The 19,415-nt window shown below is 46.9% G+C and overlaps 3 non-coding genes across 3 annotated transcripts; all 3 read left to right on the forward strand.

Moving 5' to 3' along the window:
- Positions 1–3,400: 3,400 nt before the first annotated feature.
- TRNAV-AAC (transfer RNA valine (anticodon AAC)) lies at positions 3,401–3,473 on the forward strand. Its single transcript has one exon. It is a non-coding gene; the product is annotated as a tRNA-Val (tRNA).
- Positions 3,474–10,601: 7,128 nt separating this feature from the next.
- On the forward strand, positions 10,602–10,674 carry TRNAV-AAC (transfer RNA valine (anticodon AAC)). Its single transcript has one exon. It is a non-coding gene; the product is annotated as a tRNA-Val (tRNA).
- A 7,128-nt stretch (positions 10,675–17,802) lies between these two features.
- On the forward strand, positions 17,803–17,875 carry TRNAV-AAC (transfer RNA valine (anticodon AAC)). Its single transcript has one exon. It is a non-coding gene; the product is annotated as a tRNA-Val (tRNA).
- Positions 17,876–19,415: the final 1,540 nt, after the last annotated feature.

A 19,415-nucleotide genomic window follows, 5' to 3' on the forward strand; every position in this document is an offset into this window, starting at 1 on the left:
CTCTTAACCATAGGATCATTCACAGTGAAGTCTAGGAATTCTCTCACACTTCTCTCGAACTAGGATGCCTTGTGCACCAGGGTGGATCCACCAGGGTGCATCTGTCACTGGACAGGTGGTATCTTACCTACTTGGTGGTAGTTGCCCACGTAAGTGTCTGAAGTCTGTTCTATGTGACAATTACTGGTATTGGTATTTAGGCTGGTTCTTAGCAGTTCCTGAAAACGTATTACATACTAAATTCACATATACCAACCACCATGTGGCTGGCTTATATCTGAAAACTGTCGGGACATTTTCCAGCTGACAATACATAATTCTGCACTATACAAAATAACCCGTTCTTACACGTTGTTATGGTCTGCACCATTTTCCATACATAATGTTGATCAGGTGTGTGTCGTGCAGCGCAGGCTGACTTGTCCATTGCCTCGCTCATGGCATCATCACATGCAGGCCATTGTGTTGGGCCCGGGGTGAGGGACCTCCTGCCCTGGTGCCGGCACTGCACAGTACAAAGACACGGGAGGCAGGTGTCAAACGCAACACATCTTTATTCATACACCTCCTACATGCCACTGCCTTGCCCATGCTTAGCCTTCATCAGTTCCCCTGTTACCCCGCCCCATGCCCCAGAACCCAACTGTCAATGGGACATCCCCGCAAATTAAACAATTACCCCAAAGGGGGTGCAACATGTGCCTGGGATGGTGCGCCTCAGACCATTTCTTCAATGAGACATTGCAGTTTGTTTCTTGCTCTCTGGGGTCTCGAGTTCTCTGTCTCTCGCACCATTCTTCCTGCCGGCTCCCCAGTGTATTCCACACCAGAGGTGTCAGAGTCTTCTCGGTCTCCATGATATGAATCGTCCTCATGGTGTTCATCAGACATGTCCCCTCTTCCCCTTGCCCGCCGTGGGGTGGCTAGTGGAAACCGTTTGAAATGTGAGGAGTTGCAGGTGGTGGACCCACGGTCGCCCTGGGCCGTAACCATTGAACCCTTTCATGCAGTAATCACTAGGAGATCATCCTTGAACATTGCCATGTGTTTGTGGGTTTGTGGCTGCTTCATCGTCACTACCTCTTCAACTTCTAGCATGCAGTCCTTGGCTTTCCTGCGAATGTCTGCATAGTCCTTTATTCTCTGCTTGGCGTTCTGGTCGTGATCTCTCATTTCACTATCCTCAGGTCGCATGGTGTCTTGGGGGCCATGCTGTGGCAGCCGGGACCGAACATTTCTCCCAAACAGGACCTCTGCTGGGCTTTTCCTGTGGAGCTGTGTGCAGTGCTCCAATAGTCCCTGAGCAGTTGATGAAAGACATGCTCGTAGGGTTGTCCAGTTTACTGGGCCACCTGTAGCACTTGTTTGAGGTTTGCCATGAAACGCTCAATCATGCCGTTTGCTTGAGGCCATAACAGCATGATCTTCTGGTGATGAAACCCCATGTATTCACTGAAGCGCTCAAAGTCTTGGCCAGCGTATGGAGATACATTATCTGTCTTCACTTTTTGGGAAATGCCATATGCTGTGAAAATGTGGTCCAGGACTCGGATGACATAGTGAGCTGCCGTGGAGACTCTCTGCGCCTCTAAATAGCTGGGGTACTTGTCCATTATGGCTAGGATGTATTTTCTCCCTTCGATGAGACCAAAGAAGTCAGCCGCCACTGCTTCCCACACCCCCTCTGGTAACGCAGACATCCGATAACGCTCTGGATGTCTGTTGGGTGTAATGAGGCAACAGGTCGGTCACTCTTTCAAGACCTCCCCCAAAAGCGCATCTAGTTGGGGGAACCAGACCTTCTGTCTCAACATGTGTTTCGTAGACACTATTCCTCGGTGCCCCTCATGTGCTAGTTCCACTACTTTCCTTCGGAGTGAAGCTGGGATCACCATATTGTGTCCTTTTAGTAGTAGGTTGTCCTCAGACAAGGCCAGTTCCTCCTTCACCAGTAAAAGCCTGTCTATTTCTCTATGGACGTCTTCCGATTCAAGGCGACCTCTTTCTTTGGCCCATCTCCACCGCCCTGATCTGAGTCCTTCACTGACGATGAGGCATGCTGGATCCATCTCTTGTTTCCTGTGCGAGGGTAGCGGGGTCGATGCCCTTGGGCATGGCTTCTTGAATAAGATATCAGAAGTAGCGATTCACTACAGAAGGTTCCGGTCGGTCTCCACTTCTCGGATGACGGGACAGAACTCACACTCACTTTCACCCTTGGAACCTATGTGAGGTACCAGCACCGTGGGGTTATGAGATGTGGGAGGGAGGGGCTTCTTCTAACAGCTGCAGCGAGGCACAAGCACCGTTGGTTCCCTGCTCCCTTCCCTCACTCACCACTGCTACTGGCAATCACTGCTGCGGACCCCCGGGCACAATCCAGCCTCCTGCATCTTCCGATACATAGGCAGGGCAACGCCCTCACTGCCACGGCCACCAGTAGTTCTCCCTCTCCTGGGCCTCCGTTGCCATGCGCTTCGCCTTCCCGGCGCTGTAGCCTCCCACGCATAGGATGTCTCTCCTTCGTTGCCACTGGGTGGACCCGGGGTGAGGGACCTTCTACCCCAGGGCCAGCACTGGGCAGTACAAAGACACAGGAGGCAGGTGTCACACGCAACATGTTGTTATTCATACACCTCCTACCTGCAACTGCCTTGCCCGTGCTTAGCCTTGTCACTTCCCCTTTTCCCGCCGCCCCCCACCCTATCCCGCTCCGTGCCCCGGGAACCCAACTATCAACGTGAGGGCCATCATCCATTCCTAACAGAAAAGTGAGGCCTACCACTCAATTAACACATTTCGTGGGGTGTCACTTACTATGGAGTCAGTTCATAAATATGGCTAGCCCGCCCACCAGCCCATTGATTTCAGTGGACTCTCTCTGGCTAAATCTGATTTAATTTGCCAGGGCAACTCGAAGAGGTTGAGATGTATGGGTCAGGTTAATAATATACTGCAGGGTATGGTGGGTAAACGCAGATCTGGCTGGGACAAGGTATTTATCTGGGTGGGGATTTTGCAAACCCTACGTCTTTGGGCCTGTGGATATGGAAGCTGCACATGCTGTCATGTTTGTGCCTGAAGCAAGAGGGGCCATTGATATTGGGTGGTGCCATGTGGTGGTTATGCATAGGGAGAAGTTTGGGGCATGGAAGGGAGCCGTGCACACATTTGGGGCAGGGGTGCATGTAACAGTTTTCCTTTGGCACCATATTTCACAAACTTCTTAGAAACTATCCTGATGGGGGTAGGATTTTGGTGAAGCTACAACACAATTATCCAACAACAGTAAGAGAAACTGAAATACAAGGAGGCTTTGAGTGCTGAAGACAGGCCAAAACATACATCACAGAAGGAGGAGTGTGAAGAGTAAGTCAAACTGTTCAGTGCTAACATGGCAGTTTCCGTAGTGTAGTGGTTATCACGTTCGCCTAACACGCGAAAGGTCCCCGGTTCGAGACCGGGCGGAAACACTTTTTTTTTTTCCTGGCACATACCGAATTAGAACTCTGTTAATTAAAAACTGCACATACGTGCAAATATTTGTGGATGACATGCTAAAAAAGTCGGTAGCGGCAACATATGGTTAGTGCTGTGCAAGGAATCTCACATTCTGACTAGCCATGTGCATACTCTGCACTGCCACATATAGAAATTAGGGGTGTACCAGACTTTATAGACCAAAGTATGGGACAGTTTTATGAACGCCTATACAATATACAGCAAAAGGGATGATCAAATCAAAACTGGAAATATGCATTAAGTACCAGAGTGGCTGCACTCATAGATAGATTGGGAGGATCCAGATATCAGAGTTTGGGCTACCCTTAAACGTAGATTGCTATATAGAGTTGCTGCATCATGTTCACGACCTATATATACCCCTGGAAGAACTACACGATCCCTAATAAAGGCTCATGTCCATAGATAGCGGTGGTGTGCCACCTATCTAAAAGGGGTAGAAACAGTAAAGTTACAGTCCATAGATAATTATGTGAATTGACCAAAAAAAAATAAACACAAAATTACAAAACAGGCCTGCACCAATGTGACCCACACTGGGGTGGCCTTTTTTAAACCACCTTTGTGAAGCTTAAATAGGCATAGCGTACTTCTTCTAGAGGGATCACACTGGTGACTTGTTGCACTTGATAAATCATATCAAGTCTTGTCCCTTTCTTTTGTGGTATACTGTTAGTCCAAATAGAGGGACATTTTTATGAACTTTACCAATGCTCCCTTAAAATTGTATTTATCTGTTCCTTCGGAATATGGTAGCTGTAAGGGGTCGGGACAACTTGCATCCATTTGTAGCGATCAGTTTAAGATTATTTAGCAGTTTTGAAGCTTCTTCTGACATAATACTAAAGTTCACAGTATCTGGCATATGCGCCATGTACCTATTCATCTATTTTACATGAACAATTATAACACTAAAAAAAGTTGAATTCGAACAACAATAGTTTTATGTCATGCATATAGATATTCTTTAATGTCCATTCAGCCTGAAAATATCGTCAATGAGTGTTTCAACCTCTTACTCACTGGTCTTCACCAGGGCGTTAGAACGTCTTCACTATACAAATTCCCAATGGTTCTTGAGATGCTTATTTCTAATCACTTCATAGGTACTTCTTCTACCTTGCATAATTCCTGTAATAGTCCTATTTGAGAAAATTCAAATGCCTTTCAGATTGAGTCCCAATTCTTGATGCCTAGAGGCTCTGCGCCTAATCTCAGACCGATTTTCCAAAGTCCAAATTTGTTTGATAACATACTCTTCCTGAGGGTTGTAACAGTGTCAATAAGCCACCCTCAAAACGGGGAGTTCCTTCTCTCCCCACTCACGTGGTTATGCAACAAACTATTTAACAGATTCTTTTTTTTTTTGCCCTATCTCAGACACATATCATGCCCCTTGGATCCCTCTACCATGAGCTGACAATGAGCCAAGAACCAGGCCAGTGTAGGGGAAATATATTGGTATTTATTTAAATTAAAAGTAATAGAAATGAGCACGAAAATGTTAAAAACCACTTTATCCGTGGCTCAACTTTTCTCAGCATAAATATATCACAAAAGTGAGTTAAAAAGACACAATCGCAATTATTCACTTTCTGTAAATTTAACTTCACAAAATAATTATATTGATTAATAATGGAGGCACTTTTGTGCGATTTTGATTTTCCTGCAGGCTTAAAAGGATAGAAGTAGGATTTCAAGATTGGTAATGATGATTTCGCACACACTTATGGTTTAAAATAAACACAGGGTGATTTATCGGTTAATTTTTCAGACCCCCCCACCACTCCCCCCGCTTTGGTCTATGTTGGGAAGTCAGACAGAAAACTTAGAATGCTTTGGGGAATTTTGGATTTCAGACTCCCCTTGCAGAAATACCTGTTTTGGGGAAGCTGGATAAAAAGGTTGGACTGATTAAAAAACAAAGACACCCCTCTTCCTTAAGAAGTCGTGGTCAGCTGGACAACAAGGATTACCCAATTAATTTATAGAGTACAGTTTTCAGCACACACTGCGAAGTGATCTTTGTTAATTTCAAATTTTAATAAAATACACCCTGGAGGTGGTACTAAAGAGCCCAATCAACATGGCCGCGAGCCGAAACATCCGTACAAGATCCGGCCGCACATCAACTCTGAAGCCAACCTCAAAGTGCAGATTATGAAAATTTGAGACACTGGGCACCTGTTGGCGAGACTTGAGGTTCCTAAACCTAAACTGGGCTGAGAACGACAGAGGACACCTTTGTGTGCGCAGTAGCGCAGAGTGCAGGGAGAGGCGCCTCTGATCCTGTGACAGGGACTTCAGCTGCACCTAGCACCCCAGATGGCCTAGACTGCCTTGCGGGCAACATCAAAGCGGAATTGGCAAGAGCCTTACCCGACTCCCGGACATCGAGGGAGCCAGCAGGGAGGCTGCGGATCGGCTCACCACACCGGGGGAGCCCCGGGCATAACGGCTCCTCCTCTGTGTGGCATGGAGGATCGCAGCCCGTCACTCCCGGGAGGCGAAGGCGGAGCAACCAGTCCCCCAACTACTGGGGAGATCAGCATACACCAGCCAGGACACCCGAGGAACTGAGTGGTGTTTCTGAGGGCAGAACAGAACTGAGGAGAGACCCGACCACTGGGTCTTGCCACGGTAACAACCTATGGCGGCGGCTCCTGGAGCAGAGAGGCACACGCCGGAAAACCCACAGAGCCCAGAGGCCACCAGGACTCTGAGAGAGCTGGGTGACAGATGAGAGCAAAATAGTAGAAGGAAAAAGAGGAAGAAGACTTGATGTAGTTGAGAGGAAACCAAACTGATGGAGATTATAGGGATAATAAGAGAATATCATGAGAGAATGAGAGGATAGAAGAAGGGAAGAAACAAGGAGAGTTGGAGGTGTGATACTGGGAGGAATGTAGGTGATAGTCTGACATATGCCATCTTTCATCAAAATAAATTACCTTGTGGAAATTGACTTTGACAGCATTGCATGGTGGTGATGACAAGGCATGCATATGTATTAAGAAAGGCAGCATAGGGCTGGGGGTATTGTGGACTATGGGGTGACACCCCCTATATATTAACAAAACGATGAAAGGCCACAATGTAATTTTATTGATGAAAATTAACATGGGGAAACTTATTTAGATGAAAGGATATAGACGCGAGTCTGGCATTGGTGCCAGAGTGGAATTGGTAAAGATAAAGTTGATAACAAAACAAGGATTGAGGTTGCAGTGGGAGAAAGACCCTGAGCTATGAGTGGCGTGGAACCATAGATAGAGATAGATAAAAGTGAGAGTAGGACAGCCATGAAGGTGAGAGTGAATGGGATAATTCAAAGGGAAAGATGCAATAGGGCGGAATAGGGGATAATCAGCAGATTGGAAGGGCTAGAGGTGAGACAAGGACAGAGTTGCTAGAGGTGTATTGGAAAAGTTGCAAAAAAGAGGCATTTACGGTAGTGAGGAAATGAGAGCCAATGAGTAGAGACTAGAAAGACAGGTGGAGGGGAAAGAGATAGAGACCAGGTGAGTGAAGGGGGTGAGCCTTGAGCAGATAAGGGAAGAACCAGGATACTTAAAGTGAAAGAACATGGCCTGAGTCATTGATTATGAAAATGAATTCACTTCAGAAGTCAAGTGCTTCTTTTATGGAGATTACATTTTTCAATGTAGTTACTATGGTCTCTTAACCATAGGATCATTCACAGTGAAGTCTAGGAATTCTCTCACACTTCTCTCGAACTAGGATGCCTTGTGAACCAGGGTGGATCCACCAGGGTGCATCTGTCACTGGACAGGTGGTATCTTACCTACTTGGTGGTAGTTGCCCACGTAAGTGTCTGAAGTCTGTTCTATGTGACAATTACTGGTATTGGTATTTAGGCTGGTTCTTAGCAGTTCCTGAAAACGTATTACATACTAAATTCACATATACCAACCACCATGTGGCTGGCTTATATCTGAAAACTGTCGGGACATTTTCCAGCTGACAATACATAATTCTGCACTATACAAAATAACCCGTTCTTACACGTTGTTATGGTCTGCACCATTTTCCATACATAATGTTGATCAGGTGTGTGTCGTGCAGCGCAGGCTGACTTGTCCATTGCCTCGCTCATGGCATCATCACATGCAGGCCATTGTGTTGGGCCCGGGGTGAGGGACCTCCTGCCCTGGTGCCGGCACTGCACAGTACAAAGACACGGGAGGCAGGTGTCAAACGCAACACATCTTTATTCATACACCTCTTACATGCCACTGCCTTGCCCATGCTTAGCCTTCATCAGTTCCCCTGTTACCCCCGCCCCATGCCCCAGAACCCAACTGTCAATGGGACATCCCCGCAAATTAAACAATTACCCCAAAGGGGGTGCAACATGTGCCTGGGATGGTGCGCCTCAGACCATTTCTTCAATGAGACATTGCAGTTTGTTTCTTGCTCTCTGGGGTCTCGAGTTCTCTGTCTCTCGCACCATTCTTCCTGCCGGCTCCCCAGTGTATTCCACACCAGAGGTGTCAGAGTCTTCTCGGTCTCCATGATATGAATCGTCCTCATGGTGTTCATCAGACATGTCCCCTCTTCCCCTTGCCCGCCGTGGGGTGGCTAGTGGAAACCGTTTGAAATGTGAGGAGTTGCAGGTGGTGGACCCACGGTCGCCCTGGGCCGTAACCATTGAACCCTTTCATGCAGTAATCACTAGGAGATCATCCTTGAACATTGCCATGTGTTTGTGGGTTTGTGGCTGCTTCATCGTCACTACCTCTTCAACTTCTAGCATGCAGTCCTTGGCTTTCCTGCGAATGTCTGCATAGTCCTTTATTCTCTGCTTGGCGTTCTGGTCGTGATCTCTCATTTCACTATCCTCAGGTCGCATGGTGTCTTGGGGGCCATGCTGTGGCAGCCGGGACCGAACATTTCTCCCAAACAGGACCTCTGCTGGGCTTTTCCTGTGGAGCTGTGTGCAGTGCTCCAATAGTCCCTGAGCAGTTGATGGAAGACATGCTCGTAGGGTTGTCCTGTTTACTGGGCCACCTGTAGAACTTGTTTGAGGTTTGCCATGAAACGCTCAATCATGCCGTTTGCTTGAGGCCATAACAGCATGATCTTCTGGTGATGAAACCCCATGTATTCACTGAAGCGCTCAAAGTCTTGGCCAGCGTATGGAGATACATTATCTGTCTTCACTTTTTGGGAAATGCCATATGCTGTGAAAATGTGGTCCAGGACTCGGATGACATAGTGAGCTGCCGTGGAGACTCTCTGCGCCTCTAAATAGCTGGGGTACTTGTCCATTATGGCTAGGATGTATTTTCTCCCTTCGATGAGACCAAAGAAGTCAGCCGCCACTGCTTCCCACACCCCCTCTGGTAACGCAGACATCCGATAACGCTCTGGATGTCTGTTGGGTGTAATGAGGCAACAGGTCGGTCACTCTTTCAAGACCTCCCCCAAAAGCGCATCTAGTTGGGGGAACCAGACCTTCTGTCTCAACATGTGTTTCGTAGACACTATTCCTCGGTGCCCCTCATGTGCTAGTTCCACTACTTTCCTTCGGAGTGAAGCTGGGATCACCATATTGTGTCCTTTTAGTAGTAGGTTGTCCTCAGACAAGGCCAGTTCCTCCTTCACCAGTAAAAGCCTGTCTATTTCTCTATGGACGTCTTCCGATTCAAGGCGACCTCTTTCTTTGGCCCATCTCCACCGCCCTGATCTGAGTCCTTCACTGACGATGAGGCATGCTGGATCCATCTCTTGTTTCCTGTGCGAGGGTAGCGGGGTCGATGCCCTTGGGCATGGCTTCTTGAATAAGATATCAGAAGTAGCGATTCACTACAGAAGGTTCCGGTCGGTCTCCGCTTCTCGGATGACGGGACAGAACTCACACTCACTTTCACCCTTGGAACCTATGTGAGGTACCAGCACCGTGGGGTTATGAGATGTGGGAGGGAGGGGCTTCTTCTAACAGCTGCAGCGAGGCACAAGCACCGTTGGTTCCCTGCTCCCTTCCCTCACTCACCACTGCTACTGGCAATCACTGCTGCGGACCCCCGGGCACAATCCAGCCTCCTGCATCTTCCGATACATAGGCAGGGCAACGCCCTCACTGCCACGGCCACCAGTAGTTCTCCCTCTCCTGGGCCTCCGTTGCCATGCGCTTCGCCTTCCCGGCGCTGTAGCCTCCCACGCATAGGATGTCTCTCCTTCGTTGCCACTGGGTGGACCCGGGGTGAGGGACCTTCTACCCCAGGGCCAGCACTGGGCAGTACAAAGACACAGGAGGCAGGTGTCACACGCAACATGTTGTTATTCATACACCTCCTACCTGCAACTGCCTTGCCCGTGCTTAGCCTTGTCACTTCCCCTTTTCCCGCCGCCCCCCACCCTATCCCGCTCCGTGCCCCGGGAACCCAACTATCAACGTGAGGGCCATCATCCATTCCTAACAGAAAAGTGAGGCCTACCACTCAATTAACACATTTCGTGGGGTGTCACTTACTATGGAGTCAGTTCATAAATATGGCTAGCCCGCCCACCAGCCCATTGATTTCAGTGGACTCTCTCTGGCTAAATCTGATTTAATTTGCCAGGGCAACTCGAAGAGGTTGAGATGTATGGGTCAGGTTAATAATATACTGCAGGGTATGGTGGGTAAACGCAGATCTGGCTGGGACAAGGTATTTATCTGGGTGGGGATTTTGCAAACCCTACGTCTTTGGGCCTGTGGATATGGAAGCTGCACATGCTGTCATGTTTGTGCCTGAAGCAAGAGGGGCCATTGATATTGGGTGGTGCCATGTGGTGGTTATGCATAGGGAGAAGTTTGGGGCATGGAAGGGAGCCGTGCACACATTTGGGGCAGGGGTGCATGTAACAGTTTTCCTTTGGCACCATATTTCACAAACTTCTTAGAAACTATCCTGATGGGGGTAGGATTTTGGTGAAGCTACAACACAATTATCCAACAACAGTAAGAGAAACTCAAATACAAGGAGGCTTTGAGTGCTGAAAACAGGCCAAAACATACATCACAGAAGGAGGAGTGTGAAGAGTAAGTCAAACTGTTCAGTGCTAACATGGCAGTTTCCGTAGTGTAGTGGTTATCACGTTCGCCTAACACGCGAAAGGTCCCCGGTTCGAGACCGGGCGGAAACACTTTTTTTTTTTCCTGGCACATACCGAATTAGAACTCTGTTAATTAAAAACTGCACATCCGTGCAAACATTTGTGGATGACATGCTAAAAAAGTCGGTAGCGGCAACATATGGTTAGTGCTGTGCAAGGAATCTCACATTCTGACTAGCCATGTGCATACTCTGCACTGCCACATATAGAAATTAGGGGTGTACCAGACTTTATAGACCAAAGTATGGGACAGTTTTATGAACGCCTATACAATATACAGCAAAAGGGATGATCAAATCAAAACTGGAAATATGCATTAAGTACCAGAGTGGCTGCACTCATAGATAGATTGGGAGGATCCAGATATCAGAGTTTGGGCTACCCTTAAACGTAGATTGCTATATAGAGTTGCTGCATCATGTTCACGACCTATATATACCCCTGGAAGAACTACACGATCCCTAATAAAGGCTCATGTCCATAGATAGCGGTGGTGTGCCACCTATCTAAAAGGGGTAGAAACAGTAAAGTTACAGTCCATAGATAATTATGTGAATTGACCAAAAAAAAATAAACACAAAATTACAAAACAGGCCTGCACCAATGTGACCCACACTGGGGTGGCCTTTTTTAAACCACCTTTGTGAAGCTTAAATAGGCATAGCGTACTTCTTCTAGAGGGATCACACTGGTGACTTGTTGCACTTGATAAATCATATCAAGTCTTGTCCCTTTCTTTTGTGGTATACTGTTAGTCCAAATAGAGGGACATTTTTATGAACTTTACCAATGCTCCCTTAAAATTGTATTTATCTGTTCCTTCGGAATATGGTAGCTGTAAGGGGTCGGGACAACTTGCATCCATTTGTAGCGATCAGTTTAAGATTATTTAGCAGTTTTGAAGCTTCTTCTGACATAATACTAAAGTTCACAGTATCTGGCATATGCCCCATGTACCTATTCATCTATTTTACATGAACAATTATAACACTAAAAAAAGTTGAATTCGAACAACAATAGTTTTATGTCATGCATATAGATATTCTTTAATGTCCATTCAGCCTGAAAATATCGTCAATGAGTGTTTCAACCTCTTACTCACTGGTCTTCACCAGGGCGTTAGAACGTCTTCACTATACAAATTCCCAATGGTTCTTGAGATGCTTATTTCTAATCACTTCATAGGTACTTCTTCTACCTTGCATAATTCCTGTAATAGTCCTATTTGAGAAAATTCAAATGCCTTTCAGATTGAGTCCCAATTCGTGATGCCTAGAGGCTCTGCGCCTAATCTCAGACCGATTTTCCAAAGTCCAAATTTGTTTGATAACATACTCTTCCTGAGGGTTGTAACAGTGTCGATAAGCCACCCTCAAAACGGGGAGTTCCTTCTCTCCCCACTCAGGTGGTTATGCAACAAACTATTTAACAGATTCTTTTTTTTTTTGCCCTATCTCAGACACATATCATGCCCCTTGGATCCCTCTACCATGAGCTGACAATGAGCCAAGAACCAGGCCAGTGTAGGGGAAATATATTGGTATTTATTTAAATTAAAAGTAATAGAAATGAGCACGAAAATGTTAAAAACCACTTTATCCGTGGCTCAACTTTTCTCAGCATAAATATATCACAAAAGTGAGTTAAAAAGACACAATCGCAATTATACACTTTCTGTAAATTTAACTTCACAAAATAATTATATTGATTAATAATGGAGGCACTTTTGTGCGATTTTGATTTTCCTGCAGGCTTAAAAGGATAGAAGTAGGATTTCAAGATTGGTAATGATGATTTCGCACACACTTATGGTTTAAAATAAACACAGGGTGATTTATCGGTTAATTTTTCAGACCCCCCCACCACTCCCCCCGCTTTGGTCTATGTTGGGAAGTCAGACAGAAAACTTAGAATGCTTTGGGGAATTTTGGATTTCAGACTCCCCTTGCAGAAATACCTGTTTTGGGGAAGCTGGATAAAAAGGTTGGACTGATTAAAAAACAAAGACACCCCTCTTCCTTAAGAAGTCGTGGTCAGCTGGACAACAAGGATTACCCAATTAATTTATAGAGTACAGTTTTCAGCACACACTGCGAAGTGATCTTTGTTAATTTCAAATTTTAATAAAATACACCCTGGAGGTGGTACTAGAGAGCCCAATCAACATGGCCGCGAGCCGAAACATCCGTACAAGATCCGGCCGCACATCAACTCTGAAGCCAACCTCAAAGTGCAGATTATGAAAATTTGAGACACTGGGCACCTGTTGGCGAGACTTGAGGTTCCTAAACCTAAACTGGGCTGAGAACGACAGAGGACACCTTTGTGTGCGCAGTAGCGCGGAGTGCAGGGAGAGGCGCCTCTGATCCTGTGACAGGGACTTCAGCTGCACCTAGCACCCCAGATGGCCTAGACTGCCTTGCGGGCAACATCAAAGCGGAATTGGCAAGAGCCTTACCCGACTCCCGGACATCGAGGGAGCCAGCAGGGAGGCTGCGGATCGGCTCACCACACCGGGGGAGCCCCGGGCATAACGGCTCCTCCTCTGTGTGGCATGGAGGATCGCAGCCCGTCACTCCCGGGAGGCGAAGGCAGAGAAACCAGTCCCCCAACTACTGGGGAGATCAGCATACACCAGCCAGGACACCCGAGGAACTGAGTGGTGTTTCTGAGGGCAGAACGGAACGGAGGAGAGACCCGACCACTGGGTCTTGCCACGGTAACAACCTATGGCGGCGGCTCCTGGAGCAGAGAGGCACACGCCGGAAAACCCACAGAGCCCAGAGGCCACCAGGACTCTGAGAGAGCTGGGTTGACAGATGAGAGCAAAATAGTAGAAGGAAAAAGAGGAAGAAGACTTGATGTAGTTGAGAGGAAACCAAACTGATGGAGATTATAGGGATAATAAGAGAATATCATGAGAGAATGAGAGGATAGAAGAAGGGAAGAAACAAGGAGAGTTGGGGGTGTGATACTGGGAGGAATGTAGGTGATAGTCTGACATATGCCATCTTTCATCAAAATAAATTACCTTGTGGAAATTGACTTTGACAGCATTGCATGGTGGTGATGACAAGGCATGCATATGTATTAAGAAAGGAAGCATAGGGCTGGGGGTATTGTGTACTATGGGGTGACACCCCCTATATATTAACAAAACGATGAAAGGCCACAATGTAATTTTATTGATGAAAATTAACATGGGGAAACTTATTTAGATGAAAGGATATAGACGCGAGTCTGGCATTGGTGCCAGAGTGGAATTGGTAAAGATAAAGTTGATAACAAAACAAGGATTGAGGTTGCAGTGGGAGAAAGACCCTGAGCTATGAGTGGCGTGGAACCATAGATAGAGATAGATAAACGTGAGAGTAGGACAGCCATGAAGGTGAGAGTGAATGGGATAATTCAAAGGGAAAGATGCAATAGGGCGGAATAGGGGATAATCAGCAGATTGGAAGGGCTAGAGGTGAGACAAGGACAGAGTTGCTAGAGGTGTATTGGAAAAGTTGCAAAAAAGAGGCATTTACGGTAGTGAGGAAATGAGAGCCAATGAGTAGAGACTAGAAAGACAGGTGGAGGGGAAAGAGATAGAGACCAGGTGAGTGAAGGGGGTGAGCCTTGAGCAGATAAGGGAAGAACCAGGATACTTAAAGTGAAAGAACATGGCCTGAGTCATTGATTATGAAAATGAATTCACTTCAGAAGTCAAGTGCTTCTTTTATGGAGATTACATTTTTCAATGTAGTTACTATGGTCTCTTAACCATAGGATCATTCACAGTGAAGTCTAGGAATTCTCTCACACTTCTCTCGAACTAGGATGCCTTGTGCACCAGGGTGGATCCACCAGGGTGCATCTGTCACTGGACAGGTGGTATCTTACCTACTTGGTGGTAGTTGCCCACGTAAGTGTCTGAAGTCTGTTCTATGTGACAATTACTGGTATTGGTATTTAGGCTGGTTCTTAGCAGTTCCTGAAAACGTATTACATACTAAATTCACATATACCAACCACCATGTGGCTGGCTTATATCTGAAAACTGTCGGGACATTTTCCAGCTGACAATACATAATTCTGCACTATACAAAATAACCCGTTCTTACACGTTGTTATGGTCTGCACCATTTTCCATACATAATGTTGATCAGGTGTGTGTCGTGCAGCGCAGGCTGACTTGTCCATTGCCTCGCTCATGGCATCATCACATGCAGGCCATTGTGTTGGGCCCGGGGTGAGGGACCTCCTGCCCTGGTGCCGGCACTGCACAGTACAAAGACACGGGAGGCAGGTGTCAAACGCAACACATCTTTATTCATACACCTCCTACATGCCACTGCCTTGCCCATGCTTAGCCTTCATCAGTTCCCCTGTTACCCCCGCCCCATGCCCCAGAACCCAACTGTCAATGGGACATCCCCGCAAATTAAACAATTACCCCAAAGGGGGTGCAACATGTGCCTGGGATGGTGCGCCTCAGACCATTTCTTCAATGAGACATTGCAGTTTGTTTCTTGCTCTTTGGGGTCTCGAGTTCTCTGTCTCTCGCACCATTCTTCCTGCCGGCTCCCCAGTGTATTCCACACCAGAGGTGTCAGAGTCTTCTCGGTCTCCATGATATGAATCGTCCTCATGGTGTTCATCAGACATGTCCCCTCTTCCCCTTGCCCGCCGTGGGGTGGCTAGTGGAAACCGTTTGAAATGTGAGGAGTTGCAGGTGGTGGACCCACGGTCGCCCTGGGCCGTAACCATTGAACCCTTTCATGCAGTAATCACTAGGAGATCATCCTTGAACATTGCCATGTGTTTGTGGGTTTGTGGCTGCTTCATCGTCACTACCTCTTCAACTTCTAGCATGCAGTCCTTGGCTTTCCTGCGAATGTCTGCATAGTCCTTTATTCTCTGCTTGGCGTTCTGGTCGTGATCTCTCATTTCACTATCCTCAGGTCGCATGGTGTCTTGGGGGCCATGCTGTGGCAGCCGGGACCGAACATTTCTCCCAAACAGGACCTCTGCTGGGCTTTTCCTGTGGAGCTGTGTGCAGTGCTCCAATAGTCCCTGAGCAGTTGATGGAAGACATGCTCGTAGGGTTGTCCAGTTTACTGGGCCACCTGTAGCACTTGTTTGAGGTTTGCCATGAAACGCTCAATCATGCCGTTTGCTTGAGGCCATAACAGCATGATCTTCTGGTGATGAAACCCCATGTATTCACTGAAGCGCTCAAAGTCTTGGCCAGCGTATGGAGATACATTATCTGTCTTCACTTTTTGGGAAATGCCATATACTGTGAAAATGTGGTCCAGGGCTCGGATGACATAGTGAGCTGCCGTGGAGACTCTCTGCGCCTCTAAATAGCTGGGGTACTTGTCCATTATGGCTAGGATGTATTTTCTCCCTTCGATGAGACCAAAGAAGTCAGCCGCCACTGCTTCCCACACCCCCTCCGGTAACGCAGACATCCGATAACGCTCTGGATGTCTGTTGGGTGTAATGAGGCAACAGGTCGGACACTCTTTCAAGACCTCCCCCAAAAGCGCATCTAGTTGGGGGAACCAGACCTTCTGTCTCAACATGTGTTTCGTAGACACTATTCCTCGGTGCCCCTCATGTGCTAGTTCCACTACTTTCCTTCGGAGTGAAGCTGGGATCACCATATTGTGTCCTTTTAGTAGTAGGTTGTCCTCAGACAAGGCCAGTTCCTCCTTCACCAGTAAAAGCCTGTCTATTTCTCTACGGACGTCTTCCGATTCAAGGCGACCTCTTTCTTTGGCCCATCTCCACCGCCCTGATCTGAGTCCTTCACTGACGATGAGGCATGCTGGATCCATCTCTTGTTTCCTGTGCGAGGGTAGCGGGGTCGATGCCCTTGGGCATGGCTTCTTGAATAAGATATCAGAAGTAGCGATTCACTACAGAAGGTTCCGGTCGGTCTCCGCTTCTCGGATGACGGGACAGAACTCACACTCACTTTCACCCTTGGAACCTATGTGAGGTACCAGCACCGTGGGGTTATGAGATGTGGGAGGGAGGGACTTCTTCTAACAGCTGCAGCGAGGCACAAGCACCGTTGGTTCCCTGCTCCCTTCCCTCACTCACCACTGCTACTGGCAATCACTGCTGCGGACCCCCGGGCACAATCCAGCCTCCTGCATCTTCCGATACATAGGCAGGGCAACGCCCTCACTGCCACGGCCACCAGTAGTTCTCCCTCTCCTGGGCCTCCGTTGCCATGCGCTTCGCCTTCCCGGCGCTGTAGCCTCCCACGCATAGGATGTCTCTCCTTCGTTGCCACTGTGGTGGACCCGGGGTGAGGGACCTTCTACCCCAGGGCCAGCACTGGGCAGTACAAAGACACAGGAGGAAGGTGTCACACGCAACATGTTGTTATTCATACACCTCCTACCTGCAACTGCCTTGCCCGTGCTTAGCCTTGTCACTTCCCCTTTTCCCGCCGTCCCCACCCTATCCCGCTCCGTGCCCCGGGAACCCAACTATCAACGTGAGGGCCATCATCCATTCCTAACAGAAAAGTGAGGCCTACCACTCAATTAACACATTTCGTGGGGTGTCACTTACTATGGAGTCAGTTCATAAATATGGCTAGCCCGCCCACCAGCCCATTGATTTCAGTGGACTCTCTCTGGCTAAATCTGATTTAATTTGCCAGGGCAACTCGAAGAGGTTGAGATGTATGGGTCAGGTTAATAATATACTGCAGGGTATGGTGGGTAAACGCAGATCTGGCTGGGACAAGGTATTTATCTGGGTGGGGAATTTGCAAACCCTACGTCTTTGGGCCTGTGGATATGGAAGCTACACATGCTGTCATGTTTGTGCCTGAAGCAAGAGGGGCCATTGATATTGGGTGGTGCCATGTGGTGGTTATGCATAGGGAGAAGTTTGGGGCATGGAAGGGAGCCGTGCACACATTTGGGGCAGGGGTGCATGTAACAGTTTTCCTTTGGCACCATATTTCACAAACTTCTTAGAAACTATCCTGATGGGGGTAGGATTTTGGTGAAGCTACAACACAATTATCCAACAACAGTAAGAGAAACTGAAATACAAGGAGGCTTGAGTGCTGAAAACAGGCCAAAACATACATCACAGAAGGAGGAGTGTGAAGAGTAAGTCAAACTGTTCAGTGCTAACACGGCAGTTTCCGTAGTGTAGTGGTTATCACGTTCGCCTAACACGCGAAAGGTCCCCGGTTCGAGACCGGGCGGAAACACTTTTTTTTTTCCTGGCACATACCGAATTAGAACTCTGTTAATTAAAAACTGCACATACGTGCAAACATTTGTGGATGACATGCTAAAAAAGTCGGTAGCGGCAACATATGGTTAGTGCTGTGCAAGGAATCTCACATTCTGACTAGCCATGTGCATACTCTGCACTGCCACATATAGAAATTAGGGGTGTACCAGACTTTATAGACCAAAGTATGGGACAGTTTTATGAACGCCTATACAATATACAGCAAAAGGGATGATCAAATCAAAACTGGAAATATGCATTAAGTACCAGAGTGGCTGCACTCATAGATAGATTGGGAGGATCCAGATATCAGAGTTTGGGCTACCCTTAAACGTAGATTGCTATATAGAGTTGCTGCATCATGTTCACGACCTGTATATACCCCTGGAAGAACTACACGATCCCTAATAAAGGCTCATGTCCATAGATAGCGGTGGTGTGCCACTTATCTAAAAGGGGTAGAAACAGTAAAGTTACAGTCCATAGATAATTATGTGAATTGACCAAAAAAAAATAAACACAAAATTACAAAACAGGCCTGCACCAATGTGACCCACACTGGGGTGGCCCTTTTTAAACCACCTTTGTGAAGCTTAAATAGGCATAGCGTACTTCTTCTAGAGGGATCACACTGGTGACTTGTTGCACTTGATAAATCATATCAAGTCTTGTCCCTTTCTTTTGTGGTATACTGTTAGTCCAAATAGAGGGACATTTTTATGAACTTTACCAATGCTCCCTTAAAATTGTATTTATCTGTTCCTTCGGAATATGGTAGCTGTAAGGGGTCGGGACAACTTGCATCCATTTGTAGCGATCAGTTTAAGATTATTTAGCAGTTTTGAAGCTTCTTCTGACATAATACTAAAGTTCACAGTATCTGGCATATGCACCATGTACCTATTCATCTATTTTACATGAACAATTATAACACTAAAAAAAGTTGAATTCGAACAACAATAGTTTTATGTCATGCATATAGATATTCTTTAATGTCCATTCAGCCTGAAAATATCGTCAATGAGTGTTTCAACCTCTTACTCACTGGTCTTCACCAGGGCGTTAGAACATCTTCACTATACAAATTCCCAATGGTTCTTGAGATGCTTATTTCTAATCACTTCATAGGTACTTCTTCTACCTTGCATAATTCCTGTAATAGTCCTATTTGAGAAAATTCAAATGCCTTTCAGATTGAGTCCCAATTCTTGATGCCTAGAGGCTCTGCGCCTAATCTCAGACCGATTTTCCAAAGTCCAAATTTGTTTGATAACATACTCTTCCTGAGGGTTGTAACAGTGTCGATAAGCCACCCTCAAAACGGGGAGTTCCTTCTCTCCCCACTCACGTGGTTATGCAACAAACTATTTAACAGATTCTTTTTTTTTTTGCCCTATCTCAGACACATATCATGCCCCTTGGATCCCTCTACCATGAGCTGACAATGAGCCAAGAACCAGGCCAGTGTAGGGGAAATATATTGGTATTTATTTAAATTAAAAGTAATAGAAATA

This window comes from Ambystoma mexicanum, assembly GCF_040938575.1.
Source record: "Ambystoma mexicanum isolate Mex_15411 chromosome 12 unlocalized genomic scaffold, UKY_AmexF1_1 Mex_chr12_unloc.2, whole genome shotgun sequence".
NCBI lineage: Eukaryota > Metazoa > Chordata > Amphibia > Caudata > Ambystomatidae > Ambystoma > Ambystoma mexicanum.